Source organism: Salarias fasciatus, chromosome 23 (assembly GCF_902148845.1).
Source record: "Salarias fasciatus chromosome 23, fSalaFa1.1, whole genome shotgun sequence".
NCBI lineage: Eukaryota > Metazoa > Chordata > Actinopteri > Blenniiformes > Blenniidae > Salarias > Salarias fasciatus.
This window is the reverse complement of record NC_043766.1, coordinates 1263638-1280501: the sequence shown is the minus strand read 5'-3', so window position 1 is coordinate 1280501 and position 16864 is coordinate 1263638.

Sequence of the window (16864 nt, the reverse complement as noted above, 5' to 3'; positions counted from 1 at the left end):
TTGCACTCCTCGATTATTCTTCTGGTCGCTACTACCGTCTGCCGTCTCTCCACACGTTTTCTGTTGAGCTGCTTCGTCAGCTGCTGCAGGTCCGACTCAGCCATTGTTTTCGTGCTGTTTGCCTTGTCGTGGATGAGGCACACTCTCTGAAGCTCCTTTCTCTGCTTCTCGATTTCTTCTTTCAGGCTGTCTAATTGGCTCTGGTAAGTCCGACTCTCATCCTGCAAGATGTCTCTGCGTCTCATGTGCTGTGCTGTCTTCATTTCTGCCTCCTTGACTGCTTCCTGGGTTTCCTGCAGCTTTGCTTCGACAGTCGTGGCCATCTGCTCTGTCATCTGAACATCGGGACACGCTCTTCCAGTGTGTGGCTTCAGCATCTCGTACTCCCGCTGAAGCTCTTCCAGGTGGCGTTGCTTCTTCCTGGTGGAGTGATTCAGAGCATCCAGCTTCTTCAACTCTGCCAGCCTCTTCTGTTCCTGTATGGCCAGGATTTCCCCTTCCTGCTTTTCTCCATACGTCAGACCTCTCTTCTGGAACGCATCTCGGCAGCGCTCCTCTCTGCTTCTATCGGCCAGGTCCATGCTCAGCCGTTTTATCTCCTGTCTGAGCTGAAAGGCCATCTGGTTTTTCTGGTGAGTGACCGCCTGGTTCTTTTCATATTCCACCTTCTTCTCGCTCTCTAACAGCTGTATGACCTTCTTTACTTCAGTTATTTTGTCCTGCACTGAGGAACCCATCTTGCCCTGTCTCTAGAAATTAATTGTGTTTTGAATGCTCTCTGTATGGGGACGGGCTGACGTCATCAGATAGAACGCTGGGGTTAAAGCAAGCACTATTGACGTCACACCCAACCGTTGCCACTGGTTACCGCCACTCTGGTAGGTGTTGCCTTTTATTTATTTATATATTTATTTGGCTTTTCTTTTAATTTGAAATGTTTCCACCGCGCAGGGTCGTTTTGCTTCCTGTTTTTAATGACCCCGACCCTCACTCGGCACGAGGCTCGTCACGGCAGGCAGCATGGAAGTAAACTCTTACTCTTTGTATGGGTGCTGAGCTAGCTAGCTACATCCGCGTAGCAGTGGGACTATTTTCTGCCGCGCGCGCCCGTCTCCCGCAGCGGCTGTGCGGGAGGGGGAGCCGGGTGGAGCGCCTGTCCCCGGGGAGCCAGAGCTGGCGGGCCGTGTGTGGAGCGTCCCCCGTAGGGAGGACTCCAAGGGAAAAAGCTTGGTAACCACTGGTATAGATGAACCGTCTGCACTGCCCATGTTCTGCTAGAAGCACGACAGCCTCTTTTTTCATTGAGATACCAAAAACATTGCATGTCATATGTGTCATTTTCAGATGTGGCACATTTACTGCAGGGAAAAACACCGCACTCAGCATTTACTCTCAGGCTGTTGGAGATGCCCACAACACTGATGCAGAGGCTGGGCCTAAGTGGTTGCAGTAATGCAAAGAATTCACATATCTTTTGAGAATAAATCAGACCTTATGGCTTTTAATACGTGCTAGTGTAAGTAGCTATGTGGGAACATGTAAAAATGTAAATAAAGAATTTGTTTACCATAATAGGGTGAATTCCCTTTTATATTTTTTCAGGCTGGAAATTTGAGACTACATGCAGTGCAAGTCCTGCAGTTTTCAATAAAGTCTCATCAGACCCTGAGAGCTGCATGACAGAAGACCTGTGTGTGTGTGTGTGTGTGTGTGTGTGTGTGTGTGTGTGTGTGTGTGTGTGTGTGTGTGTGTGTGTGTGTGTGTGTGTGTGTGTGTGTGTGTGTTCAAAACTGGAGGAGCTATGCAATCACATTTGTCTAAATTTCACTGCAAAGGTTACAGGGAACATTCACAGCTGCAGTGGTACGACACACGAGACGTCTCTACGTCTCTGGCTGTAAGGAAATGGAAAACCTTTCAGACAAACTTGATGATGAGGTACAATGTTAAGTTTTTTTTTTTTCTTTTTTTAACATTAGTTGGTAATTTGAAAATTTTTTTTTTTCTGTTTTGAAAGGTAAAACAATTCTATTGCTTGTGGCAGTTTCATGTGCATTTGCTGGCTGGGCCTGATCATAGATTTAATCAACAACCTTGTGACGCATCTCAGATTTATATCTAAGTTCACAGTGGACTTTAAACTGACTTTAAGGAACTTTTCAACCTTAAAACATTTTAATATCTTTTGTGATGATACATCGACGAGTTGAATGACCCTCTGTCAGCCTGAGGGCGTCAGTGTTGCTTCACTTGGACTGAGCAGCTGTGAGGAGGGTGGTAGGAACCCTGCTCACTAAAACACTCCACATGTGTGGACTGCTTTACAGCATGCGTCACATCATGATAGAACATTGTTTATCCATTAGATTCATGACCTCGTCGCTATCCGTCCTTCACACAGCCACTGGAAACAGATGAAGGCGAGTTCAGTCCGACAGCACGCCACCGGGAGCAGCATGTTACCACGCCACGAGCTAGGCCTCATGGGAACTGTAGTATTCCTTCAGGCAAAACACTACCGCTTTTGTTCACTGGTGCCGCCAAAATCAACGAAAACTGAAAGTTCCTTAGTGTTGCTTTAAGATCAAAGTACAGAGGAAGATCAAGGAAGAACTGTATTCTGCTCACACCAAGTGGACAATGTCTTCCAGGTTAATTTCAGGTCAGAGGTCACATGAAATAACCGAAGAAGCTGTGACTACATCTGAACAAAAACATTCACAGCAGAAGTCTGTCGATGTCTGCAGCATTTAGTGTGCATATTTTGTTATTTATTTCAGTGTCTTCAGCTTCAGACGTAGCCTACTCCTGCTCGGGGTGTGACGAGATCTCGCGATTAAATCATGACGAGATTTCTTGTTTAAGAAACACACACAGTGTTCCTCAGGATAGTCTTGCCTTGGAGTCATTTAATACATCATTTACTTTAAAGAAGTGATTACCGGCTATTTTAATGTTTTCCTGTTTAAAATAAATATCCCAAGCAGTGGGGAGGGTTGTGCCTTTTTGCCCTCTATTGGCCAGCTGCCACTGACTAAAACTAGTGTTCATTTTAATATTCTGTGGACTTTGAATTGCTCTTTTGTTTTCTGGTGGCCTGTTTTGACTCTGTGATTTGAAAGCTGTTGGTTTTTCTTTCTCTTTATGGACCACTGTGAATTCCCCTGTAGTGCTCTAGAAACAAACCAGAACATAACCTGACTCTACACCGTGTCCGTAGTTGGGTGATTCCCATTATTACAGTTACAGAAACCCAATCCTCTAAACCAAAAGACTCGACACACTGAACCCAACTCGCCCCCATCTGCCAAAGGACACAGTTCACTAAACACAATCCTCCTTTTATCATAACACTAAACATATGTTGTCTTGCAGAAGCACAAGTTGCCAAAAAAACAAAACAAAAAAACAACCCTCCTCAAACTGCTCAAATGATCAAATTAAAGCTGGTTTTGATGCAGAATGTTGCCACAGTCTGCAAACACTGAGCACAATGAGCACAGCTGGCTTCATCCTCTCAAGCAGAGGCTCAGAACTGGAGACTCTAGTTTCAAATGAGGTGAAAACATCTTCAGTCCAGAGTGCAGAGTCTGCTGGAGCTCCAAACGTGCAACCACAGAGCATGGACCGTGGGATGACAGTGGCTGAAGCAGGGCTGAGGGTCCGTCCAGACTTCAGTAGGTCCTCTGTGGCCTCCATGTCCGTATCCCGGATCTGCATTCAGAGAACTCAACCAGTACTTTACTGCACTGTTAGAGAAGTTAGAGAAGCTCCATCATTCATATTCTCCATTCAACATCAAACTGTAGCTGTGGCTCCATCTAGTGGACACTGTGGAGAGCTACAGCTACCAGTCAACGTGAACGGATGAAGATGTTATCCTCCTCCATCATGATCCCAGGGTCAGGGAGCAGGTGGTCACGGGGAGCAGGTTCAGGATCTGTTGGTGGCAGGTGTGTGTGTGCTCCAGCTTCAACTCACTCAGACGAATGAACATCACACGGCCAAGATGTGGCGTTTGGGCCACTTTCATTTCTGGGACTATTTTCCTCCAGATGCCAATAGGCTGACCCAGGAGTAGATGTTAATCAGCACTTATGTCTATAAAAAGCAGTGAAAAGGAGAATGTTATGAACAAGAGTGCAGTGGAGACAATGTTCAGTGGTCATAATTTTCATCTCCAAAACAAGCTGAAGCATTGTGGGTGGTCTGTCACACAGGGTTTTTCTGCTGATCTATGATTAAACTCATCTGAAATTTCAAAGGATTTCATATTCTACTCCACACGTGACAGGAATGAGCTACACTTATAGAGCGCTTCTTACACTGCTGGATAACAGCACTGCGTGTCACATTCACACATCAGCAGAGGAGTCTGCCATGCAGGGCATTCAGTCCGTCCACTGGGGCCAGTTTGGGGTTCCATTTCATATCTAAAACCTAGAATTTTGTCATTAAAGAAGTTTACTAAATCATTACTGCTCTAGGTGAAAGGAATCCGAGGTTGGACAGAGCTGTGACTCTTTGTCAGCCTGGCTATAGAGCTAAAGAGAAACCTGGACTTGTTCTGGTTTTCTCCTGTGAAGGAGGAATAGTAGGCAGCTCCAGTGTTTTTTGATAGATTAACAACCTTCCTCTCCAGGCAGTACGAAATACTGAGAGATGAGTTAGACGCCATTTCCTCCTTAGTTTTCGTGTTAATGGTTGATATTGATGGATCATTTCCTTGAATTTGGTCACAGTACCCTCTGACAGACATCTCCTGTATTAAATCTTTTCCTTTAAAGCCAGTGAGTGTAATCTCAGATGATATCAGGAAGTGATCAGACAGTACAGGGCTGTGCGGAAAAACTGTTGATTGATCAGGGTCAATACCATAAGTGAGAGCAAGACTGAGGGTGGGATTGAAGTAATGAGTAGGTTTGGTCACCTTCTGTCAAAAGCCAGTTGTGTGAACTGAACGCAGTGTTAAGGCTCTCAGTGTCAACCTCTGCATGGATGTTAAAGTCTCCCACTACAATGATTTAATCTGAGCTCAGAACGAAACTGGAGAGAAAATCAAAGCCACAGTCTGGAGCTGGAGGACAAACAGACTGGCTTCTGTTGTCCAGCTGGAGTTCATGAGATTCAGAGGGACATTTTCAAAGGTTTTCTGCTTAGTTTTAGTTCCGGACATATGAGAATGTTGGAGTTGTAGATGGATACTAGTCTACCGCTTCGGCCATTATTCCAGGAATATGATGTATTTGGGGTTGCTTCATGGAAACTACGATGTTCTTCCTACTGTAACCAGGCTTCAGTGAAGATTGAAAAATAAAATATATGGCAGGTTATCAAATCACTAATAAGTACAGATTTAGAGGAGAGGGATCAGATATTTAACAGTCCACATTTGATGACTGTGGGTTTTTGTTCTACTGTAGATTTAGGTTTGATTAGGTTTCTGAGAATAACTCCTGTCCTGTGGGATTGTTTTTGTCTTAAAGCGGTTGGGGCCCAGACGCAGGCGCTACAGCATCAATAAATGTTTGGTTGTTGGAGGGTGACAGATACCAGGAAGCAGCAGAGAAGCATGTAAAACCGGACTCTGCTTTTGGCTCCTGGTCTGGACTCTGGGTAGTCAGGGACTTGAGGGTGTAACAAAAGGGTCCATATTTCTAGATAAGAGAGCTGCACCATCCACTGTGGGATGGATGCCGTCCCTCCCCATCAGACCAGGTTTTCTTCAAAAACGGTTCCAACTGTCAATGTAGCCCACATTGTTTTCAGACACCATGGAGACAATCAGCAGTTAAATGCGGACATTGGACTAAACATGTCCTCACTGCTCAAATGGGATCAGGAGCCAGAGAAGATTACCGAGTCCTACAGAGTCTGTACAAGCTCTCACAATGAGGAAACTTTGGTTTTTGTGACCTCCAAACTGACATTTAATAAGTGACAGGTTGTTTTTTTACCAGGATCTCTCCAGTCTGCTGTCTCATCAGAAACACTGACTCATTTAGTTTTCTATAAGTATAGTGCTGTGGAGAGCACTGACTGGTTGACAGAGGCAGTCAGTTGGTACACACTGGAAGGTGTAGGTGGAAACCTCATGGTCCATGCTGGCCTGCTCCAGAATCACTGCAGAGGGAGTGGGTGTTCTGAACTGTGAACTGTCACTGCAGACGCTCAGGCGGGTTGACCTGGCGCCTGGTTTCTGCTGAAGCTTCCTGTGTCTGCAGCTTCCCTCATCCTGCCATGCTGGCCAGCTCTGCTGGTCCTCACCAGGGGCTCAGAACAGCAAAGCGGCTCTCTTCTTAGCCACTTTGGAGCTGTGGTCAGAGTAAATGTGAACCTCCAAACTTTCTCTCAGGCAAGCATTGATGGCATCAGTCATCTGTTGGAGCATGTAGCTCCTGATATGCCAGTGCTGATTGCCTTGGCTGTTCCAGACAAAAGAAATCCTCAGCAATTCGTCTTACTCTCAGTGAGCACAAATTCAGGAGTTCGCTTTAGAATCAGGTTCAATGTCGGGTTGTGACAGAGCTCTTCCGACTTTCTGCCTTCTCCATCGCAGGAAGTCCTGAATGAGTTCTCAATATGATGCATTTGTAACTGGCACTGTCCATCATGGCATCGTATGAAAGACTGGTTGAAATGTTGAGTCTGCACCGTCCCATGTTGTCTGTTGTCCACCTCTGAGTGGTGAGAGACCTCTCTAGATCTGCAGTCGTAACGTAGACTGAGTGCTGAGAAGAGCCCAGGAGTTCTCGGGGTCTGAACTCTGACTCCAGCCTGGGTTGATCCGGGATCAGCAGTGGTGACGGTCCATGTTGAGGATGAAGGGGTCATGGGGAGACAGCCAGACATGCTGTTGGTCCCCAAACCTGAGAAACACAGATTTCATGTTTAAAGAAGTTGCCAATGTCTTGGAAGTGGAGTTAAATGGCCAACTGTCCATGAAATAAGCGGGTGAGGAGTTGAGCCCTCCCTGCCCACCCCTGAAAGTGCCAAGCCAGGGTGTAACCATCATCTCAGAAGTGAGGGGGACACATTTTTCAGAGGTTCATTGAGTGATTCATCATCCAATCACATTCAATTGAACCTCACTTTAGTGGCCAAAGAGCCACATAATCAAGAAGAGTCCGAGCACCAGCACAGTGGCTTCACTTCTTTAAACTACATACTTCCAAATAGGGACAGACCAATACGCATTTTTTTAGGGCCGATGCCAGTTTTTTTTCCATCACCCTTAGCCTATGGCCGATTATAGACTGCCAATTTTCTTGAGCAGATATTTGGGGCCGATACTGGTTTTGGCTCCCTCAATTTACATCAAACATAACACCATGACAACAAATGTTACAGGTCTCAAGCTTGAAATAATAAATATTTATTTAACAATGAAAAATTATAACAGCTTCGTTCAACTTTACGCAATATACTTTAAAATGAACAAAATGTGTTTGGTGCTTTAGATTATTCGAATAACGCCCAGAAAAACATTTTGACATCATTAAAACAACTGAAGTACTGCATATACTTAGAGAACTGCCCGTGGATGCCTGTCTGTAAATCATGCCAAGGAAAAATAAATCAATGAATCCACGTGCGTGTCAGCCGATGCCGATAAAAGTTTAAATCTCAAATATCCGCCCAATATATTGGCCGGCCGATGTATCCGTTTCCTTACTTCCAACTTCTAAAGTTTAACTGGAAATCTCTGATTAAGTTTACAAAATGACCCTGGAACGTCTGCAGGAGAAGAAGCCCGATCGTTAAGTGTCAAATCACAACAATGAGCATGAGATGTTCAGTACACTCCCACTTTGACGTGATGGATGTTTTTTTCTCTGAGATCTCAGGATCTCAAGTCAGACATATGTTCAGGAAATAAAATTTAAACATTAAACCAGCAGTTTTCAAACTGTGAGGCGCGCCTCCCCTGGGGAGTGCCAGAGGGCTTAAGGGGAGGCGCGGCGAGAGAGAGAGAGAGAGAGAGAGAGAGAGAGAGAGAGAGAGAGAGAGAGAGAGAGAGAGAGAGAGAGAGAGAGAAAAACAAAACTTGTGAACCCCCTGCTCCGAGTGAGCACCGCTTCACCTCCGCCCGCCCCCTGCACATCGCCATCTTGTGACATCTAAAAAGATTTTCTGCTCTCAGTAAATCAGATAAACATATGTTAGGGAAATAAAATTTAAACATTAAACTAACTACATGTTACAACGTTGTACAACACAAGTGTGTGTGTGTGGTGTCCACACACACTCCACGCCTCCACTGTCAAAGACAGTGGAGGCGTCAAAGTGTCAAAGTGTCAAAGACAGTGGAGGCAAAAACCTTCGAGACTCAGTTCTTTGTTTTTTGCATGATTGAAAAAAAAACAACTGTGGCGGTTGCACAAGGAGGAGACGGACGAGAGAGTGGAGCTGAGTGTCGTTTATTGGCAGCACACGGTGGAAGCAGCCATTCCAGGAAGCAGCAACTAGACAGACCATTTCCTGCCCTTTTAACCCCACCCACAGTGAAACACACCTCCTCAGGTGACTAAACCCCGCCCCTTCTAATGTGAGGAACACCCTCCCCCAGCAGACACCACAAAGCCCCCCCCCAAACATTCAGAAGGGACCAAGCGCCCCAAGGGAGAATGAAACAAACAACTCCAACAAAAACATCAGTCTAAGTCTCTTAAGGGAGGCGTAATCACACGGCCATACCGACTGCGCACCTCCACAGCGGCAGGAGCAGGACCAGCCGGCGGGGTAACAGGGGCCGGAGCTCCAATGGCGACAGTCGGCCTGTGAGGACGTCCCCGTCTTGGAGGCTGCGCCACCTCCACCGGCTCCTCTGGCAGAACATGCGCAGGCTTCAGGCGATCCACCGAAACCCGGACTGGCCTCCCGCCCATGTCCAACGCAAACGTCTTGGGCTCCGCCTCCAGAACGCGGAACGGGCATAAGGAGGCCGTAGCGGGGCTCGGTGGGTGTCATGGTGAACAAACACGTACCTAGCTGCCATCAAAGTCCTTGGAACATAGGAGCTGGGGAGGCAGTGGTGAGCAGGAACCAGGGCCAAACCCCAACACGGCTCTACGTAACCGGGCCGCTGGGGGGCCGCCAACAACCAGGGCACTGAAGGATCCGGGAGGAATTCACCGGGGACCCGCAGTGGCTGACCTAGGACCAGCTCAGCAGACGATGCCTGCAGATCCTCCTTCGGGGCTGAACGCAGTCCCAGCATGACCCACGGCAGGTGGTCCACCCAGTTGCAGTCCGTGAAGGCGGCATGGAGGGCAGCCTTCATAGAGTGGTGGAAGCGCTCGCACAGCCCATTAGCTGGGGGGTTGAATGCCGTGGTGCGGTGGAGCTTCACCCCGAGGCTCCTCGCCACCGCAGTCCAGAGCTTGGAGGTGAACTGGGGGCCTCTGTCAGACGTGACATCCAGCGGCGTGCCGAAACGGGCCACCCAGGTGGAAATGAAGGCCCGTGCCACCTCCGCCGCTGTCGTGGAAGCCAATGGAACCACCTCCGGCCCCCTGGTGGACCGGACCACCATAGTCAGGAGGTGAGTAAAACCGTGGGAGGGGGGCAGCGGAGCCACCAAGTCCAGGTGGACGTAGTCGAATCTCCTCTCCGGCACAGAGAACACCCTGGTGTGGCGGTGAACCTTGGACCGCTGACATGCCACGCAGGAAGCTGCCCAGCTTCTGACGTCCTTTCTGAGGCCCGGCCAGACAAACTTTGCCCCCACCAGCTTCACTGACGCCCTTACTCCAGGATGTGACAGTGCGTGGATGGGGTCAAACACCTGGCGACGCCAGCCGGCAGGTACCATAGGGCGGGGCTGACCTGTGGAGACATCGCAGAGGAGCAACACGATGCAGCCCTGAAACGCCACATCCTGTAGCTGCAACCCTATAGCAGCTGTCCTATACTCTTGGACCTCTGCATCAGTCTGCTGGTCGATGGCCATCACAGCATAAGTCACCCCCAGCTGCACAGAGTTCACATGCGCCTGGGAGAGACAGTCAGCGACAGCGTTGCTTTACCAGCAACATGGCGAATGTCCATGGTGAACTCCGAGATGGCCGAGAGGTGGCGCTGCTGCCTGGCAGACCATGGCTCTGTGGTCTTAGCCATGGCAAAAGTGAGGGGCTTGTGGTCCACAAAAGCGGTGAACCGCCGTCCCTCCAGTAGGAACCGAAAATGACGTGTGGCGAGGAAAAGAGCCAACAGCTCACGGTCAAATGCGCTATATTTCCTCTCGCTGTCTCGCAGCTGCTTGCTGAAAAACGCGAGAGGCTGCCAGGCACCATCCACCCACTGCTCACAGACCGCCCCCACTGCATAATCCGAGGCATCAGTGGTGAGCGCAACTGGTGCTGTCGGGGAGGGATGCGCCAGCATGGCGGCGTTGGAGAGTGCGGCCTTGGCCCTCTCAAACGCCAGGATTCGCTCGGGCGTCCAGTCCACGTCGTCCTTGGCGTTTGCGCCCCTCAGAACCTCATACAGGGGGCGCATCAGGTGAGCCGCGTGTACGATGAAGCGGTTGTAGAAGTTCACCATGCCAAGGAACTCCTGCAGGGACTTGATGGTGTGAGGACGCGGAAAAACAGCGATCGCCTCCACTTTAGCGGGTAATGGAACCACCCCACACGAGGAGACATGATGACCCACAAACTCGACCTCTGAGAGTCCGAAATGGCATCCGCAGGAACTCAAACAGCCCAAACGGAGTGATCACCGCAGTCTTTGCATCCTGGGGATGGACCGGGACCTGGTGGTAGTCTTTCACCAAATCCACCTTGGAAAAGATAACTTTCCCCGCCAGGTGGACCGAGAAATCCTGGATGTGTGGAATAGGGTACCGATCATGCTTGGTGATGTTATTCAGTCGCCGAAAATCACCACACGGCCTCCAGCTGCCATCCGACTTTGGAACCATGTGTAGGGGTGAGGCCCACGGGCTGTCTGAGTGCCGCACAATTCCCAGACGTTCCATAGTAGCAAACTCCTCCCTGGCAATCCCCAGCTTAGCCGCATCCAGCCGGCGAGGGCGCGCATGAACTGGCGGCCCAGCCGTGGGGATGTGATGTTCCACTCCGTATTTGACGAGGGAGGCCAAGAAGGTGGGGACTGTGAGATCTGGGAACTCGGCCAGGAGCTGCTGGTACACATCCCCGGTGGGCAGACGATTAGTCAGAGACAGCAATCCCCCCCTCCCCAAAGTGCATGAATAGGAGGAGAAGGAGAGCGCGTCCACCAAGCAGCGGTTGGTAACATCCACTAATAATCCATGTGCACATAGGAAATCGGCCCCAAGGATCGGAACAGCTACATCAGCCATCACAAAGTCCCAGCCGAACTGCCGACCGTTAAAACACACAGTCACATACCTGGTGCTGAATGTGCGGATAGCAGTCCCATTAGCGGCATCCAGCGGCGGACTGTGTTCACCACTGGCTCTATCAGTGCTGGAAGCCGGGAGAATGCTCCGTTGTGCACCCGTGTCCACCAGAAAACGCCTCCCGGACACAGTGTCTTTAATAAACAGTAGCTTGTTGGTATCCTCAGCGCTCACAGCTGCCACCAAGCGCTGAGGCAGCCGTAATACTGGGGCCCCAGCGCTTGACCCCCGACCCCGCCAGACCAAGGGGAACCGCACACCAAGGTGTGGAGACCCCCCAGGCCAGTCGGGACCAGAGGACCCGAGCGCAGTGACCCCAGCAGAGGACCAGGACCAACTCCCGGTGTGAAGGACCCCCCTCAGGAAACACTGGAGTTAAAACAGCTAAAAACATAAAAAGACATGATACGAAGTTAATAGTAAGATAAGATTATAAAGTGGAAAAAAAAAAAAAATTAAAATAAGTTAGAAGTACATAATAAAAATAGAACGAATAAATAGATTAAAATAAAAATGCTAGTAAAAATGAAAAATAAAAAAATAAAAATAAAAATAGAAATGATGGCGATAAGAACTATAAAAGGTTAATTGAAAGCCAGATTAAAAAGGTGTGTTTTCAATCTCCCTTTAAAAACATCAACAGTCTCTGTGGTCCTGAGGTTCTCTGGCAGGCTGTTCCACAGGCGGGGGCCATAGTGGCTAAAAGCCGCCTCGCCGTGGGTCTTGGTTCTGGCTTTAGGAACACACAATAAGGCACTGCCAGAGGACCTCAGGGCCGCGAGGGTCGATATGGTAAAAGCAGATCAGCTAAATAAGGCACAAGGCCAATAAGACATTTATTAACTAATAAGAGAACTTTAAAATCGGTCCTGAAGCGGACAGGGAGCCAATGCAGTGTCTGTAAAACCGGTGTAATGTGGCTCCGCCCCCTGGTCCTCGTCAGCACGGCGGCTGAGTTTTGTAGTAACTGGAGGTTTGAAATGTTCTTTTTGTTTCAGACCAGAGAGCAAGGCATTACAGTAATCTAATCTACAGGAGGTAAAAGCTGCATTAGCACCTCTGTACTGGCCTGAGAGAGAAACGGGCGACTCTGGCTTTATTCTTAAGATGATAAAATCCAATCTTAGTTATGTTTTTAATGTGTGGGATAAAATTTAGCTCAGAGTCAAAAATCACGCCCAGGTTCTTAACCGATTGTTCTGGTTTAAAATCTGATAATTTTGGTAAAATTTTCTCTCTGGCCTTCGGGACTGATAACTAAAACCTCAGTCTGGTCCTGGTGGAGCTGCAGGAAATTCACTGCATCCATGACTTGATGTCTGAAATACAGTTAAAAAGGGTTTCTATTGGCCCTGAGTCACCAGGAGACACGGCGATGTACAGCTGAGTGTCGTCAGCGTAACTATGGAAACTGATGCCGTGTCTCCTGATGACGTCCCCAATTGGAAGCATGTAGAGATTAAAAAGTATGGGACCTAAAATTGAACCTTGGGGAACCCCACACCTGATTTCATGGGTTCCTGAGGAACAAGTATCCAAACTTACATAAAAACATCGATCTGTGAGAAAAGAACTGAACCAGTTAAGAACAGTACCAGAGAGGCCCACCAGGTGACTCAATCTATTTATTAAAATGTGGTGGTCTACTGTGTCGAAGGCAGCACTCAGGTCCAGTAGAACCAACACTGTGAGCTTTTTATTATCTAAGTTCCACCTGATATCATTTAAAATCTTTAAAAGGGCCGTCTCGGTACTGTGGTTCACTCTAAAACCAGACTGATGTCTTTCTAAAATGTTATTGATCATTAAAAAGTCATTGACTTGGTTAAAAACCAGTCTTTCTAAAACTTTACTTAAAAACGGTCAGTTGGATCCTGGTCTGTAGTTATTGAGAACATTGGGGTCTAGATCGCTCTTCTTCAGAAGGGGCTTCACCACCGCCGTTTTACAGGCAGTGGGGAAGACGCCCGTCTGAAGAGAGCAGTTCATGATATTTAAAATCTGTTCCTCAAGGAATCCATAAAGTGATTTAAACAGTGGTGGGGATGGGATCTAGAAGGCAGGTTGTTGATTTTACTTGGGAGAAAACTCGACCAAGAGTCCTTCATCAACCAGGTCAAAACTGTCCAGTGTGTCCTCAGGCATGGACAACGGTTCAGCTGTGTTCACTGATAAAACCTGTTGGGGTAAAAGACTGGACCTGATGTCCATGATTTTAGTTCTGAGGTGGTCTGCAGAGTCTCCACAGAGAGCGTCTGTCGGCTCCTTAAAAGCTTTGTTAAAATTAGTGCCAGTTAAAATGTTGAAGGTGGAGAAGAGGAACCGGGGGTTGTCTTTATTGTCTGAAATAAGTTGAGAGAAGTGGGAAGTTCAGCCTGTTTAACTGCATTATTGTAAATTTTGAGTTGTTGACGTAGAATCTGGTGATGTACAGTCAACTTGGATTTCCTCCACCTTCTTTCAGCTCTCCTGCAGTGTCTTTTTAGTTTGATGATTGCATCGTTTTTCCTCCACAGGGGTTTGGAATGGCCCTTGACTGTTTTGGTTAAAAGTGGAGCGACTGAGTCCAGACTGGACTTCAGTTTACTGTTAAAATCATCAACGATAAAATCACAGGGTGCAGGTAAAATCACAGCAGGAGTGCTCTGTAAGATCTCTATAAAATCTGCAGCCACTTCAGAAGTAAGGTAGCGTCTCCTCACTGTTCTCACCGGGGCCCCCGGCTGGTTAAAACTGGTGGCGTTAAAAAACACACAGTAGTGGTCAGACACAGCCAGGTCAACACCAGAGGACACACTGATGGACAGACCGGGTCAGAACCAGGTCCAGGGTGTGTCCTCTGTTGTGAGTTGGCTGTGTGACATGCTGTTTAAAATCTAAACAGTTTAAAAGGTTTAAAAATTCTCTGGACATTGAGTCCGAGATTTCATCAACATGTAAGTTAAAATCACCAGTTATTAAAATTCTGTTATATTTAGGATGAATTATTGTTAAAAGCTCTGAAAATTCACTGATAAAAAGACTAGAGTACTGAGGGGGTCTGTAGACTGTTAAACACAGGATCGGGGGACTGCTAAAAACAAAAGCGTGGTGCTTGAAAGAGGTAAAACTGTTAAAAGCCACTGCACACACGTTAAATGAGGTTTTTAAAATGGAAGCAGTCCCTCCACCCCTCTTACCCTGTCTGGTTGAGAATAAAAAGTTAAAACTCGGTGGGGAAGCCTCAGTGAGGATAACAAGTGCGTCGGTGCCGCCATGTCTCCGTTAAAAGCAGACCGTCCAAGTTATTGTCTAAAATAAGATCGTGAATAATAAAAGATTTGTTTAAAAGAGAGCGCACATTCAGAAGTGCCATATTAATAGTAGTGGGGGGGCTGAATGTGCGCTCTCTGTGGAGTTTTACTGTTAAAAGAGTCTTTTGTTGTTTAAAAACAGTCCGGGGGATGTGGTGTCTGGAGGAGGTGATGATGACAGGGATGCTGTGGACAGTGTGCGGTGTGTCCGGGGGCAGTGAAGGTGTGTGAGGGGTGTGTGTGGCGTGTGGTGGATGGGGGGGGCTGCCAGGTAGTCAGTTAGCGGGGGATGTGTGTACTGTGTGCTGAATGTTACTTGCTAAAATGGAGCTGCCCAGCGTGCTCGGATGAAGTCCGTCCTTGTGATAAAAAGCTGGGCGGTTCCAGAAAAGGTTAAAATTGTCGATGAAATAAAAGGTAAAACGTCTACATCTGTGCTAAATGAAGAGACCAATGCGTCACATTTTGATGTGGCCAGTAACTTGAAATTAGTACTGAGGCTTACCGAAAAAGAAACATTTCTTTGTATATTTGAGCGGGTCACGGATGCAAGGAGCCGGCCTGATGAGCAGCAAACTCTAAAGTTACAATACGTCCTTACCAGTAACGCACAAGAGGCCGAGACCGCTCTGTCCTCTGAGGATTAAGAAGACTGCCACTTGGTAAAAGCAGCTGTCCTGAAGGCATACGAGTAGTTTCCCTGAAGCATTTGCCAACTGTTTGTTGGGCCTTGCTTGCAGCACGGTGTGGTTACTGCCCCCCACATTTCAACAGCAAATAGCAAATGACACATACCTCATCACTACTCATGAGCGGGGGAAGGCAGGCAATGGGGCACACCCCTGTTTCCCTCCCTCCTGATGTGGGAGGGGGCGGGGGGCGGTCGTTTCCCCACTGGCCTGGGGTCTGGGCTGGCTGTGGGTTGGGGGACTGCTGGCTCCAGGGGGTGCACATCTGAGGTGGCGGGGCGGGGCGGTGGTTGTGGCTGGTGGTGGGAACCCGGATGTGGGGATCGCTGTCACCTTGCCTTCTGAGGGGTTCCCCATTGGGTCTCGTCAGGTGAATGGAGTGAAGAATGAGGTCAAGATTGGTGACTGATGGTGTGATGTAAAGGGGAGCATGGAGATGTTGGGGCCAGGGACTGGCCCATGGGGGCCGGTTCATCCTGGGTATGGTCCATGCCCCCTGGCTGAGTTGGAGGGGTGGGCTCTTGGGGCCCTGATGTGATTCCATCACCTTTTCTCTGATCACGCCGCAGCGGTGTTTTATCCAAGCCGACAGCTGCAAGGGCCTCGTTATTATATACGCCTGCAATATACGAAGATGTACATATTCAACGTCCTCCAGTGAAAGAGCTGTCAGGCACACGACTTTCCACTTGCTCCAAGTGTCCGTCGTGTAACCCGCATGAAAAGTCCCCGTCGGACATGTTGGCTTTCTCTGAAAAATCTTGTGAATTGCTCTGTGGGACCAGCTGATCAATCCCATGATTTCTCAGTTGGTGGATTCTCGCTGACGGACAGCAGTTTCCAAAAGTTAACACAGGACAAAGTGAGATGCAGGCAGCTGCAGCAAGCAGAGCAGAGAGTGATAAGGAAAAGCATGTCCGCCTGCAACCAGAGTCAGAGGAGAAGCGGACTGGATCCAGTAGACAAGTTGTTGGTTTTAGACGAGTCCACAGTCTGGATAGCTGCAAGTCAGGTTCTACTGACAGACCTGAGGACGTGTGTGTTAGTTCTGGGACTGCTTTGGGGACTGTTTTCAGTTTATATTCAACAGCTTTGTCATTAAAAAAGTTTACTAAATCATATTTGCTCAAGGTGAAAGGACAGCATGAATAGTGATGTGACAAACAGGGACAGCGCCACCTGGGGATTTGTACCACAGGATCTCAAATGACCAACAAAAATAATTAGAAAACCCAAAGACCTGCAAGGTCAAATATTTCGCTGGACCAGAGGACGCACACCGCCGTCCTCAGCGTCATGGAGGCGACTGTGAAGCAGACTCTTGTCACTCTGGGCCGTGCTCAGGATGGTTGACTGTCCAGGAGTGACCTGGTGTCAGTCAGCTGCCTCTCCAGGTCAGCGTTTTCATTCTGCAGCCTCAGGATGGCCTCCTGTTTCTCCTCCTCTTGCTCCTCCATCAGAGGGAGCCCCCCCAGGCAACACTGGACACACTCAGT